The sequence below is a fragment of the Cetorhinus maximus genome, chromosome 31, assembly GCF_964194155.1.
Source record: "Cetorhinus maximus chromosome 31, sCetMax3.hap1.1, whole genome shotgun sequence".
NCBI lineage: Eukaryota > Metazoa > Chordata > Chondrichthyes > Lamniformes > Cetorhinidae > Cetorhinus > Cetorhinus maximus.
Genome location: NC_135909.1, coordinates 13,349,339 through 13,364,178, shown reverse-complemented (window position 1 = coordinate 13,364,178; position 14,840 = coordinate 13,349,339). Strand labels below are relative to the sequence as shown.

At 45.5% G+C, this 14,840-nt stretch overlaps 3 non-coding genes across 3 annotated transcripts; all 3 read left to right on the top strand.

The window, feature by feature from the left end:
• Positions 1-1,346: 1,346 nt before the first annotated feature.
• Positions 1,347-1,429, top strand: trnal-cag (transfer RNA leucine (anticodon CAG)). The gene has a single exon. It is a non-coding gene; the product is annotated as a tRNA-Leu (tRNA).
• Positions 1,430-9,047: 7,618 nt separating this feature from the next.
• trnan-guu (transfer RNA asparagine (anticodon GUU)) lies at positions 9,048-9,129 on the top strand. The gene has a single exon. It is a non-coding gene; the product is annotated as a tRNA-Asn (tRNA).
• Positions 9,130-13,572: 4,443 nt separating this feature from the next.
• On the top strand, positions 13,573-13,662 carry trnar-ucu (transfer RNA arginine (anticodon UCU)). Its single transcript is given in 2 exon segments — positions 13,573-13,609; positions 13,627-13,662. It is a non-coding gene; the product is annotated as a tRNA-Arg (tRNA).
• The last annotated feature ends 1,178 nt before the right edge of the window (positions 13,663-14,840 follow it).

Below are 14,840 nucleotides of genomic sequence, written 5' to 3'. Positions count from 1 at the left end.
GTGTTTACTGCAAGTAAGACGCTGATACAAATTCACTGTACAGAAAAAGCCAGGTATGTTTTTCGGTCGCGGACAGCTGGTTATTTTTGGTGTGAATAAGATCAAAAATAGCAGAAGATGGTTTGGATTCATCGGCCTCTGTGCTGTGGGCTTCGCTGCACCGCCCTGCGACGGAGCCGTAATTCCTTCCTGCCGCTGAATACTTTACGGTAGCCAAGCAAATATTGACTTCTTACTTATTTTTAATCAAGAGCACACGTGATGAGAAGCTCACCTTGGCTGCGCAATTACACTTCACACCACTCCGAATGCAACAGACAAAGACAGACACATAGATAAGCAGTAGAGACGATCAGGACACACACAGTGACAGACAGGAAAAGGTGCGCAAACCAGCAAGATACCGCCCCCACCCCACAAACTCAACCCCCCGCCCCCTCACAGCTGGATGAGGGAAAACAAGCCCAAGAGAGACAGGGGGACCACCCGCTTTCTCGGCCACTCACTTTAGCCATCACCATCCCAGCGGGACCAACGGAGAGGCGCCACTCCCTGTGGGATAGAAATGGCAGGAATTCCCGCAGCTCCAGTAACTGGACCTCCTAATGGATCTGGAAGGGACACCAACTTCCGTCCATCTTAAGAGAGTCACAGCTCCCTGTATGTGAATGTGGATTAACCCCTTATATTCCCTCACAGACTCTGTGATCCCCGGGCCCTTGTGAATTCCGAAAAAAAAAACGCTAAGAAGACCTGAGAGCTGAGCAGGCGGGAGGGGGGATGGGAGTGGGGCGCGGGACTGGGGACAGAGAGGGAGGTGCGGAGGGTGGGGGTGGTGGATGGTGTGTGGTGGTGGGGGTTGAAAGCCATGGCGCAGAGTGATGAGTGTGAAAACAGCCGACTTTAAAGGCCACAGGAAAGCGGTGCCTGGAGCTGCCCCGAGAGACAAGCTTTGGGTTGTCAGTAAAAAGATCTCCTGTAATGAAGGCACAAAATCAGAAACAGGAAATGCGGGGAATATTCAGCAGATCCGAAAGCAGCTGTGGAGAGATATTCCTGTCGCCAGGATGTAACTCTCCAATTGGATACTTCACCTCGCTCAGATCTTACACTCTCAACACCTTCGTGTGAGGAACAGGTCGGGCGGGAATTGGGTCTTTGTTGATTTGAGCAAACAGAGCAATGCAGCAATGAGAAGCTCCTCACCCCCCGGCGGCTTGGGGAAGGATGGGACTCAGATACAGGAACCTGACAGGTGCTGAAAAAAGGAAAATCACATCGCGTGTTTTAAAGCAGTGACGATGAATGTGAAGTTCAAAATCATTTACGCAGAGGAGCGTAGCAGAGTCAGGATGGCCGAGCGGTCTAAGGCGCTGCGTTCAGGTCGCAGTCTCCTCTGGAGGCGTGGGTTCGAATCCCACTCCTGACATTATTTTTTCCTTCAGCACCTTCCAAACCCGAGACCTCCACCACTTGGAAGGAAAAAGGCAGCAGATGTATGAGAACAGCAGCAAGCTCCCCTCCGAGCTACACACCACCCTGACTTGGAACTGAATCGCCCTTTTAAATCCTGGAACTCCCTTCCTAACAGCGCTGTGGACGGTCTTACACAATATGGGCTGCAGCAGTTCATGAAGGCAGCTCACTGCCAGTTTCTCAAGGGGAATTGCGGTCGGCCGAGCCAGACTCGAGGTAACCGGATCCCCTGAAAACAGCTCATAAAGTAAACTGGATACAAAAGCAACATACTGCGAATGCTGAAAATCAGAAATAGTAACAATCAGAAAGTGCTGGGAATACACAACAATTATACAGCATCTGTGGAGAGAAATTTAGAACTAGCATTTCAGGCCGGTGAGATCATCATTTCCTTCTCTCTCAGTGTGAAATCCTTGACTCAGTCAATATCCCCTCCCCTTTTAATGACACCTTCCTATCCAAAGCCTCAAATACGCCTTGCAAGTGAAACAGTGATGCACTTGTTCTTCTTTCAGTTTAATGTGCTGCATTTGCTGCCGCAATATGTTCTCATCTGCTTCAGGTGAGTGAGCGCTTTGAGGAATCTCCATTCAATCCGCAAGCCTGACTCTGAGCTTCCTGTCACTTGTCATTTCAATTCTCCACCTTGCTCCCACTCTGGCCTTTCTGTCCTTGGTCTGCTGCAGTGTTCCAGTGAAGAATAACATAAGCTCGAGGAAGAACACCTCACCCTGCACATTTCTGGCCTCAACGTCGAGTTCAAAATTTTTAAATTATAAACTCAGCCTACCTCTTGTTTCATGTGTTTCTTTCAGGATTATCATTTTATTTTCTGTTTCTTATTTAATTCCTTCACTTTGCAATTGGGCGGCTGATCTTTAGCCATTCTCACCTCATCTGGACCCACATTTTGTTTTTTGCCTGTTCCAGTCCTTTGGCTTTGGCGCCGTGAAACCTTTTGTAATTGAATCTCTCCGGGCCCCGAAACCATTACAAACCTGCGCTTTTGTTCAACCTCTTCCCAGAGCCCGGACTGGTCCCTTGCTCCAAGCCTATTACATTCCTATATTCCCTCAGTTCAGATGAAGGGCCACCAACCTGAAACATTAATTCCTTTTCTCTCCACAGTTGCTGCTGAGTATTATCAGCATTTTCCGTTTTTATATTATAGCCTGTTCATTGACTGATAACACATCCCTTTTAAGCAAAGCGTCAATTATCTGGAATTCGTAACAAGCCACTTTTAAACAGACAGAGTCATATTTACACAGTTTCGATTCCCTGACAAAATACAGAATTTTACCGATTCCATTCTGTGCCCACGGGATCAATTCCCATGCCGGCTTCTCACACCCTTCCTGCTCTACAGAATGTAGGACTGATTTCTATCCATAAATCATAGAATGCTAAAGGACAGAAGGAGCTCATTCCGCCTGCGTTGGTTCTTTGGTTGAGCGATATAATTACTCCGAGATCCGGGATCTGACCCCATTGCCCTGTATTACCTTCTTTCAAGTGTTTTTTTCCCTCCAACTCTCTTTTGAAAGTTAATCATTTATCTGCTTCCATCACTCCCCAGGTAGCTTCCATTTCACAATGAGCTCACTGTGTAAAATACATTCTACTCATCCCGTTCCTGGTTCTTTTCCCAATCAGCTTCAAACTGTGTCCTCTGGTTAGCGACCCTCCTGTCAGTGGAAACAGTTTCTCCTTATTTACTCCAGTAAACTGGTCAGCATTTTGAACACCTCATAGGAGATGTTTTTTTCGATGCAAAGCAAGTGGTGGGAATAAAGGTGAATCTTTAAGAAGATTGAAGCTGTATGTGAATTTCTCCAAATTCGAGCCATTCCAGCAGCAGCGCCGTGATTTAACAAAACTCCCCAAAGCGCTTCAAAGGAGCTTGATCAAGCAACATTCGACATCGAGTCAGATATTTGGCCAGATGAACAAAATCTTAGTAAAATTGATAGATTTTAAGAGGGTATTAAGGGGAAGAGTGAAGTGGGGATGTTTCTAGAAGGAATTGCAGCGCTAAAGGCTCAGACAGCTGAAAACGTGGCCGCCAATGATGAAACAATGCAAAGTGTAAATGAGCAAGAGGACAGAGATGGATTCAGAAAGAGAAATGTCTTGGAATGGAACTGGAACTCCAGTCCGGCCAGTGAGAAATCCCCCCTGAACCACTAATGTTCACACAGCCGCTCATTCCATGTGTCCAGTTGGAAACCTGTCTGAAGGAACATGCAGTCTGACGCCTGTGATAATCCTCCACTGTCTGATCTAAAGCTGTATCAGGAGCTGTTCATTACAGCTGTGATAACCGTGTTGGTCTTGGTATTCAGTGGTGCAGATTCACATCATCCTTGTTTCGAGCTGTCTGTCAGGAACAGTCTGGAAAGATGACTGAGCAGTAATGGGAAGCAGTTTCCGCGGTGGCTGTATATGTCCAATTTTAAATCATTCTGAGGACTGAGCAGACTGACTCTGGTCAGCATCTTTCAAAGGTTTTTGTTTTGTCCTCAGACGATGATGAGATTTCGCCTGTTCAGTGGTTCAGATGGGAAAGTGGGGAGTGACCTGTATAGAAGTTCGGGACGGCAGTTTCCCTTTTCTGAGAACATTGATAAACCTCTTGCTGACTTTCTTCAATACTTATCTAAAGCATTCCAACCCACAACCTTTAAATGTCTCTGTTTATACCGACCGCAAGTCCAACGCGCTATCAGTTGCGCCACAGATTTACACCAATGATACTTGTTTCTCCTCTCAACATAGAAATTTCTGACATTGACGAACAGTCTGTTCAAAATTTCAGCAATTTGAACAGTGACTACATTTCAAAAGTGCTCATCGTCCGTAAAATGTTTTTGGACGTCCTGTGGTTGAGTAAAGAGCTATAGAAATTCAGTAGAATTTCAAAACGACATGGGCAGGTTGGTGGAATGGGCGTTTAAGCGGCAGAGAGAACCACATAACCCTACAAAAGTGACGGCGTAGAAAGAGGTGATTCAGCCCATCATGTCTGTGCTGGATAGAAAAAAGATGAAGAAGAAATTGGCCGCTCATTCTAAACCCACTTCACAGCACCTGATCCGTAGCCTTGCAGGTTACAGCGCTCCAGATGCAGATCTAAGTACATTTTAACTGAGTTGAACAGGTTCAGGCAGTGACATCCAAATGCTCGCCACCCGCAGCGTGAAATAGCTTTCCTCGTCTCCCCTTTAATCCTTTTAACAATGACCTTAAATCAACGCTTCCTGACAATTGACACCTCAGCGAGGGGAAACAAGTATTTATTGTCCACCCTATCTAGGCCCCTCATCATTTTGTACATCTCAATTAGGTCACCTCTCAGCCTATCCAATCCTTCCTCGTAGCTGCAATTTTCAAGCTTTGGCAGTATTCTAGTAAATCCTCTCTGTGCTCTCTACAGTGCAATTATGTCCTTCCTGTAAGGTGGCGACTAGAGCTGTACACAAAATTCCAGCTGTGGACTAACCAGCGCTTTTTCAGTTGATTTCCTTTTCCAGGGAAATGTGAAAAGATTAATTGTGGTCGGAAGAAAGCAAAGAGGGAACATTAAATAAAGCGTGTACACCCAAAGGGCGTGCAAGAGCAGGGAGAAATTGTGGGCATATTCATAAATGATTGAAGGTGACAGGAAAACTTTTATTCATTCATGGGATGTGCGCTTCACTGGCTGGGCCAGCATTTATTGCCCATCCCTAGTTGCCTTTGAGAAGATGGTGATCAGCTGCTTTCTTGATCCGCTGCAGTCCATGTGGTGTAGGTAGACCCACAGCACTGCGGGGAAGGGAGTCCCAGGATTTTGACTGAGCGACAGTGAAGGAAAGGCGATATATTCCGAAGCCAAGATGGCGTGTGTCTTGGAGGGTAACTCTCAGGTGGTGATGTTCCCATGTAGCTGCTTCCCTTGCCCTTCTCGACCGTAGTGGTCGTGGTTTTGTAAAGTGCTGTTTAAAGAAGCTTGGTGAATTCCTCTATGTATCTTGGAGATGCGACGGAGGTGGAGGGAGTGAATGTTTATGGGTGTGGTGTAATTCAAGCTTTCTCCTGGATGATGCCAAGCTTCCTGATTGTTGTGGGTGCTGCACTCCACCAGGAAATTGGCGACCATTCCATCACACACCTGACTTGTACCTTATAGATTCTGGACAAGCTTTGGAGAGTCAGGAGGTGAGTTACTCGTCGCACAATCCCTCGCCTCTGACCTGCCCTTGTAACGACAGTGTTTATAAGGCTAGTCCAGTTCAGTTTTTGGTCATCAGTAACCCTCAGGATGTTGAGAGTGGGCGATTCAGTGGTGGTAACGCCATTATACGTCAAGGGCCAGTGGTTAGATTCTTTCTTGTTGGAGATGGCCATTGCCTGGCACTTATGTGACATGATTGTTACTTGTCATTTTTCAGCCCGAGCTTGGGTATTGTGCGGGTCTTGCTGCATTTGGATATGGACCGCTTCAGTATCTGAGGAATCACGAATTGTGTTGACCATTGTGAAATTATAAGCGAACATCCCCACCTCTGATCTTTTGATGGAAGAAAGGTCGTTGATGAAGCAGTGCCAGATGGTTGGGCCGAGCACATTACCCTGAGGAGCTCCTGCAGTGATATCCTCCAGCTGAGATGACTGAACGCCTTAGGCAAGACTCCAAACTAATGGAGTTTTCCACCTGTTTCCCATTGACTCCAGTTTTCCTAGCGCTCCTTGATGCCACACTGAGGCAAATCCGGCCTTGATGTTATGGGCAGTCACTCTCACCTTTCCTAGGGATTTCAGCTCTTTTGCCTATGTTTGAAAGAAGGCTGTAACGATGTAAGGAGCTGAGTGGCCCTGGCGGAACCCAAACTGTGAGTCAGTGAGCGGGTTGTTGTTAAGCAAGTACCGCTTGATAGCACTATTGATGACACCTTCCATTACATAACTGATGATCGAGAGTAGACTGATTGGGAAGTAATTGGCCAGGTTGTATTTGGCATGCTTTCTGTGTACAGGAAATACCTGGGCAATTTTCCACATAGCCGGGTAGATGCCAGTGTTGTAGCTGTACTGGAAAAGCTTGGCTCGGGGCGTGACAAGTTCTGGGGCATAAATCTTCACTACTATTTCCAGAATATTGTCAGGGCCCATAGCCTTTGCACTACCCAGTGCCTTCAGCTGTTTCTTGGAATCGAATTGGCTGAAGACTGGCATCTGTGATGCTGGGGACCTCTGGAGGAGGCTGAGATGGATCATCCACTCGACACTTCTTGTAGCACATGCTTATCGCTAGTGCTGATGTGCTGAGGTCCTCCATTATTGTGGATGGGGATATTTGTGGCGTCCCTTCCTGTGAATTGTTTAATTGTCCACCACCATTCCCAACTGGATGTGGCAGGACTGCAGAGTTAATGTCTGCCCGTTGGTTGTGCGATCGCTTAGCTCTGTCTATCACTTGCTGCAGATACTGTTTGGCACGCAAGTAGTCCTGTGCTATAGCTCCACCAGGTTGACAACTCATTATTAGGCTATAACTGATATAAGGCGGGTGCAGCTCCTGGAATGCCCTCTTCACTCTTCATTGAACAAGGGTTGATCACCTGGCTTGATGGTAATGATATAGTGGGAGATATGCCAGCCCATGAGTTTACAGATTGTGTTCGAGTACAATTCTGCTGATGCTGATGGCTCCCAGTGCTTCATGGATGCCCTGTTTTGAGTTGATCGATTTGTTCAAAACCTATCCCATTTAGCACGGTGGTAGTGCCACACAACGCGATGGAGACTAACTCAATGTGAAGTTGGGACATCGTCTCTGCAACTTCTGTGTGATAATCACTTCTACCGATAGTGTCGCAAACAGATGCATCTGCGGCAAGCGGATTGGTGAGGATAAGCTCAAGTATGATTTTCCCTCTTGTTGGTTCACTGAGCACCTACCACAGACCCATTCTAGCAGCTATATCATTTAGGACTCGTCCAGCTCGGTCAGTAGTGGTGCTAACGAGCCACTTTTGGTGATGCACATTGAATCCTTCCACCCAGAGGCCATTCTGTGCCCTTGCCATCCTCAGTGCTTCCTCCAATTGGTGTTCAACATGCAGAAGCACTGGTTCCTCAGCTGAGGGAGGGCGGTACGTCTTAATCAGCAGGTTTCCTTGCCCATGTTTGACCTGATGCCTTGAAACTTCATCGGGTCCAGAGGTGATATTCAGGACTTCCAGGGCTACTGCTTCCCGACTGTATACCACTGTGCCGCCACCTCTGCTGGGCCTATCCTACCGGTGGGACAGGGCATATCCAGGGATAGTGATGGTGGAACCTGGGACATGATCTGGGAGGATGACTATGTCAGGCTGTTGCTTGCCTAGTCTGTGAGGCAGCTCTCCCAATTTCGGCACTAGCCCCCAGATGTTAGTAAGGAGGACTTTGCAGGCTGGACAGGGCTGAGATTGACGATGCCGAGATCGATGCCGCATGGTCCGTCCAGTTCTATTCCCTTTTTTTGACTTTGTCACGGTGTGTTACAAGTGAGAGGCTTGTTAGGCCATTTCAGAGGGCATTTAAGAGTCAACCACATTGCTGTGTCTTCGACAGTGCGAGCAAGTGGCGCTAACTCACCAATCACCTGCTCACTGAAGTTCAGTTTGGTTTCCGCCAGGGCCACTCAGCTCCCGACCTCATTGCAGCCTTGGTCCAAATATGGACAAAAGAGCTGGACTCAAGGCGTGAGTTGCAAGTGACCACAGTTGACTTTACAGAAGCATTTGGCAGAGTGTGGCACTGAGAAACCCAACAAAACTGAATTTAAATTATACAAGGAGGGAAACTCTCCACTGGTTGGAGTCGGCCCCGGGATTTCTAATACATTCCAAAAGATTTCCAGCATCCACAGTATTTCGCATTTTGTTAATTTCCTGTGGGCGGCAATGAAAGGATATGTTGATTGCGGTTTTTGTAGCGCCTGGCTCATTGGTCTAGGGGGTCTGATTCTCGCTTTGGGTATTTGTAGTGAACTAATATGCGAGAGGTCCCGGGTTCAATACCCGTACGAGCCCCACCGGCATTTTAATACATTAATTCGTGTGCTCGAGGCGGTGCCAGTTGGGGAAATCAGGACCAGGTTTGAACATCCGGGAAATCATTGCGGAGAATAAATCACAACACAGAAAATGAACGCAAAGTTTCTCCTAATGCATCGAATACGGCAACTCTCTCCTTGTGAGCTCTGTCGGATGCTGATTGCTGTCAGTTACAGTCTTGAGTGAGAAACCACATTTCAGTTGTGTTCCGGTACTTGCTGTGAGTCGGAAGGAGTTTCTTTATTCTTCCAGATGAATGTATGTTTCGGACTTTCCGCGATGGGTTTTCACACTGTCTAGAAACATGTTGAAGTGTTGAAGTGATTCACATTAGTCGATTTACAACAGTTCATATCTGATGTGATGGAAATGTATTTTATTGACAAACTACATGAGACACCTGATTGATTATTCAGGACCTGAAACAAGCAGTTCATGAATGCAAAAAAGTACGGAAGGATGTTTAATAAAGGAGCTACTCGTGACGAGGTGGCCGAGAAGTTAAGGTGATGGGCTGTTAATCCATTGTGCTTTGCACACGTGGGTTCGAATCCCACCTTTGTCGTCAGTTTATTAACTGGTTCTTCGTGAACGCGGTGCTTTTTTCAGAAGGCATGTCTGAAATCACTGATGTAATCTTTCCGAGGCCAGGTTTACAGAGGAGGTGGCGTCGGGATAATGTCGCTAATCACTCCATGATTATCTGAATTTAAGGCTGCTCATCCACTGTGCTTCCCACGCGTGAGTTTAAATCTTGTTTCTTTATGGGACGGCGTTATGCAGAAAGGAAATCTGAAATTACCATTGTTGTATCAGACCCAAGTTATGACGTTTCCTGTAATACCGTGAATATCAATGTTTCAGGGTCGATCTGATTGAAACTATTACGATGATTAAATAACATTCTAGCTTCGTTTTTTAGTCTAGCGGGCAGTGTGCAAACTATTTAGCTTGTTCTGGGGTGTTGCCAAGAAGCATTGGGAATCGAAATTCCTGCTACAATCTCTCACCCTGCCGTGAGAAAAAGTCGGTCTCTTTCAACTGTGGGTGTTTATCTCTCAATGCCTGTGACATTTCTTCAATTAACAATCTACTTCAGCCTCTCCTTGGAGTGAAATGTCTTCTGTCGTCTTTCCTTTGCTGTGAATTATTATTCAGTCAGTTGTTCTCTTGCTTTTCACAATCAGCAGGTTGTGAGTTCAAAACTCACTCCAGAATCCTGAGCACAAATTCAGGCTGACGCACTAGTGCAGTAATCAGTGAATGCTTCACTGTTAGTCGTGCCAGCTTTTAGATGATATGGTAAATTGAGGTGCCCTCTGCCTTCTCAGGTACAGTATACCAAGCACCATTTCGGAGAGGGGCGGGGGAGTTATTCCGTCGTGTCGGAGCCCACATTCATCCCTCAATTAAAATCACTTTATAACAGATTATATTTTCTTTATCACATCGCTGCTCCTGGAAGAATTTTTTTTAACAAATTGTTCAAAAACATGGTGATTGAAATCCTGTGAGGAAAAAATCAAATTAATGTTGAAAACTCTGCTGAGTGAGCTTCATTGGACAGCAGAGAAATCAGGTGAGGAATTCGAGTAAATCGACACCAGAGGAAAAGTCAACGTCAAAACTGGATCAACTCTTGCGAAGATCAATGAGTAAAAGCTGAGATCTCCGCGCATCATCCGTTCATTGACCAGAGACACTCATAGAGTGTTTTGTACAATGTGTCTCGAATGCAAACCTGAAGGAATGAAACCTTCCCAGTTCATGGTGATATTGGGGATGGAATTCCATTTTTTAAATAAGTGATTAAGAATGAACAATCATATCTGTCAAAACAATAATTATCTGTGTCTTTGACGTGATGTTGTTTCCACTATGCTGATAATCTTGTCCTTCTCATGGTCCATGTCTCAGGGTGGACGCTGCTGTCCAAATAAGCATGGGAATTACTGCAGGGTGTCCTGTAAATCGGATATGCTGAAGGTAATATATATAAACTTCACTATATCGGGTACAAATAAGATATTTGTTTTCTTTTTTGTTACTCAGATAATCATAGAGTGATAGAGAGCAAGGGAAGGCCCTTCGGACCATGGCCTGAAATTGGCTGAGAGAAAGGGGAAATCCTCGGCTGGTGTATTTTTGCAGCACTTCTGCTGCGTTCGTGTGTGAAATAAAACGATTTGAGAGATTGGTTACAGATTGAAGTGTTCACCGGAAGCAAAAAGCTGATGTAAATTTACTATGAAGCAAATTCAGAGGTGATTTTGTGTCGCAGACAAATTTTTTTTTGTGTTAATGCCAATTTAAATCAACTGAATACGGTTTCAATCCATCGATCGCTGGGTTAGGAGGCCAGCACGCTTCTGCAACGCGTCTCCTCCAAAGCAACATTTTTCTTCTGTCTATTACTGTTGTTTGGTAGCCAAACACCTATTCCCTTCCTCATTACTTTTGGGAAGTTCACCCAAGCTCCGCAAATCCACTTCCGCTACCACGAATGTATTAGACAGAGAAAGACACACAGTAAAGTAGTAAGAGACTTTCAGGAGAAACACAATGGCTGACAGGAAAAGGTGCCGAGCAAACTAGAAAGATATTACGATGGAGAAACTGATCATTTACGAGAAGGTATTTCCTGCTGCATAAAGATAGGACCTGTTTTAAATGTAATTCCTATTGTGTAACTGTGCTCCCTGCTGTAAAACTGTTCCCAGCGGCTTCAGTAAGCAAAAAAAAAAATCTATCATGCCAAGTCAGGAATTGTTTGGAACGGAGCAGTGTGAAACATTTCCTCACCATTTATTTTTTATCTAATCATTGGTTTTCAAACATTCCATCAATGGGAAAAATATTGCTTAATGTGTATAAGAAATGAATACCTGGGCTGATATTAAATACATCGGCTAATCTTAAATATCTGTACTAAATCTCCCCTTAACATTCACTCTGATAAGAGCATCTTCAGTTTGTATTTTTCAGTCCATCCACATACGGAATCCCTCAACACTGATCCCATTCCAGAAAAGTTCCACTGAACGCTCTCCAAGGACTTGGTGTTCTTCCTAAAGGTTTTCCCAAGCCCTCACCAAGATCTTATATTCCACATTACAACGTGCTGCCCCTCCAATTCATTGAATCCTATCTATCCACCTTATTTTTATAAACTTAGCTAATGATTCCTTATGGATGAAGACAGGCTTCCTTCAACATTAATCTCCTTAAAGATTTGGAAAAAATGACCTTCCAATCTCCAATCAATAAATCCTAATGAAATTCTCCAGTCAGCCCATGAACAGCCCGCCCCCTTCATTCCACTTATTGTTACTTTTATTTTCCCTGATCCCACTTCTTCAGCACAAATGCTTCGCTCCTCTCCTTTAAACCCTCTTCAATAAGGGGGCACAAATCCTCCATCTGCAATTTTCAAATTACTTCTTTAACATATAACTCGTGTTAAAGAAGAGATACGAGAAGGTCTGGCTGTGCTAAATGTTGATAGGTCAGTGGGACCAGATGGAATGCATCGGAAAATGCTGAAAGCTGTAATAGTGGAAACTGTGGAGGTATTGGACTGAATCTTCTAAATTTTATTTATTTTTTTTACAGTTACAAACCACTTTGTTACTCTAGGATGCAGAAATGAATAAAAGTGAATCAGTGTTGAACAGATTCTGAAATCCCACATCTCCATTTTATTTTAAATGGAGCAACTTGTCCTCAGTGTAAGTGTGTTGCTCTAAGAATGAGATCACCACGTCCTGGGAATATAGCAGCAATCCCGCCAAGGTCTGATCTGCAAACTTGAAACTCAGTGAAAGGTTGTCACCCTCCTCTCCGAATCTGATCGCCACCTCAAGCCCAATATTCAGCTTGGGTGGGCAAACAAAACAACCTGCTTCCCCTCTTCCTCCAACGCAAACTGAACTCCAGAGGTGAGGTGAGAGTGACTGCCCTTGACATCAAGGCAGCATTTGACTGTGTGGTATTATGTATCCCCAGCAAAACTGGAGACAATGGGAATCGGAGGCGAGGGGTGGGGAGCTCTCTGCTGGTTGGAGTCATACCCAGCACAAAGAAAGATGATTGTGGTTGTGGAGATCAATCATCCCAGTTCCAGGACATCACTGTGGGAGTTCCTCGGTGTGGTGTCCTAGGCCCAACCATCTTCAGCTGCTTCACCATCGACCTTCCTTCCAGCAGAATTGGGAATGTTCGCTGATGATTGCTCAATGTTCAGCACCATTTTCAACACCTCCGATTCTGAAGCAGCCCATGTCCAAATCATCACCCACCCTCTGTCCAGAAGACTCGGGACTGGAAAAAACTCTAAGAAATCTCCTCTCAAATTCCTCGTCTCCAAGGTAAATATCCCCTACCGCTACAATGTATCGAAGTAATTTAAGTTCCTCGCCGCCAAATATTCTCGTGAAACTTTATTGCATCCTCTCCACTGCCTTCACATCTTTCCTAAATTGTGATGCCCGGAACTGTGCGCAATACTCCAGCTGTGGCCGAAATACTGTCTTTTCCAAGTTCAAAACAACCGCTTTGCTCTTGTATACTATGCTCCCATTCATAAAGCCGAGGATATTGTATGTTTCATGAACTATTCTTTCAACCTGCACTGCCTCCATCAATGATTTATGCAGATGTACATCATTTCCCGCTGTTCCGGCACCGTCTTTGGAATTGCAAACTTTATTTTCTCTTTTCTCCCCGTGTTCTTCCGACCAAAATGAATCGCTTCACCCTTTTCTGCCAAAAAAATCAGCCGCCCTATTTTCCAACCTGAATATGTCCTTTTGAAGGAAATTGCTCTTTCACTCGAATTTCTATCGGTCTCTTCACAACCACAGGACGTCCAAAACACTTCACAGGCAATGAGTGCTCTTGAAATGTCGTCATTGTTCAAATGGAGGAAATTGCTGACCGTTTGAACGTTTTGTTCTTCAATGTCAGAAATTCCCTTATGTGGAATAGGAAATGAGCTCTATATGTTCTGTGCTCTGTGGCGCAACGGATAGCGTGTTGGACTTCTAGCTGCTGTTGTACAGAGATTCAAAGGTTGTGGGTTCGAGTCCCACCAGAGTTGACTTTTAGATAAAAACAAATCAGCAACTGGTTCATCGGAGAAGGGAAACTGCCATCACCAACCCCTCTCTGTACAGGTGAATCCAGTCACACCCCACTTTCCAATCTGAACCACTTAACAGGAGAAAACTCGCCACCGAATAGTGAAACAGTTGGCGAAAGGAGTAGAGCCGCTTCGCCGATACAAGGATACAGAATTGGCTGAGTGGCAGGAAACAGAGGTTGGTGGTAAATGGATGTTTTTCGGCCTGGCGGAAGGGTTGGGACCTTTGCTGTTCCTGATCAATATCAATGACCGAGGCCTTTGTGCCCAGGACAAAATTTCAACGTTTGCGGAGGATGCAAAGCTTGGAAGCATTGCTGAGAGTGTGGAGGATAGTGTAGAACTTCAAATGGACTTGGACCTGTTGGTGGAAATGGGGAGACAGGTGGCAGATGAAGTTCAATGGAGAGAGGTTTGGTAGGAAGAACTTGGAAAGACAATATAAAATGAAGGGTATAACTCTAAGGGAGGTGGAGAAGCAGTGGGACTTGGGTGTTTATGTACGTAAATCATTAAAGGTGGTAGGACATCTAAACGCAGCGGCAGAGTCATGGAACGAAAGTACATGGCCCCTTTTTACAACATTAACTGCCATATTCTGGTAGTTTAAATATCGAGTCATTGACCGTGCGGGAGCGCATATATGACTGACTGGATGAGCTAGTGACTGACTGAATGGTTAGGTGAGTGACGTGTGTAGGTAGATAGCTGGCTGAGTGAATGAGTTTGGTGGGTGAGTGCGTTGGTGGGTCAGATGGTTTAAGTGCGTGAACGCGTCAACATACAGGTTGGGAGCAAGTCAAGAGATCCGCGGAGAGGTCAGCTGGTCGGATCGGGGCGACTGAGTATTCGGTTGCGCAGTAACCCAGGTGATAGACCAGAATTTAAACTGTTTAACCTTTCCTGGGCATCTAGTAAGCTAATTGTTTGGGATTTGTCCCAAGTTTCTGACTCTAGTTCAGAGTCGGAGGCATTCGAGGAGGGTCCACGGCAGGAGGGGTAAATGTAAACTTCCCGGGAAGTTCTCACGTTGGTCCACATGGGAAAGACCTTTCGGCTGAGTTTGTTGACACCGGAACAGCAGAGAGCACGCGCTCCACACGTGGAGTTTCAGTGTCTGTGACGTCAAAGCCAGT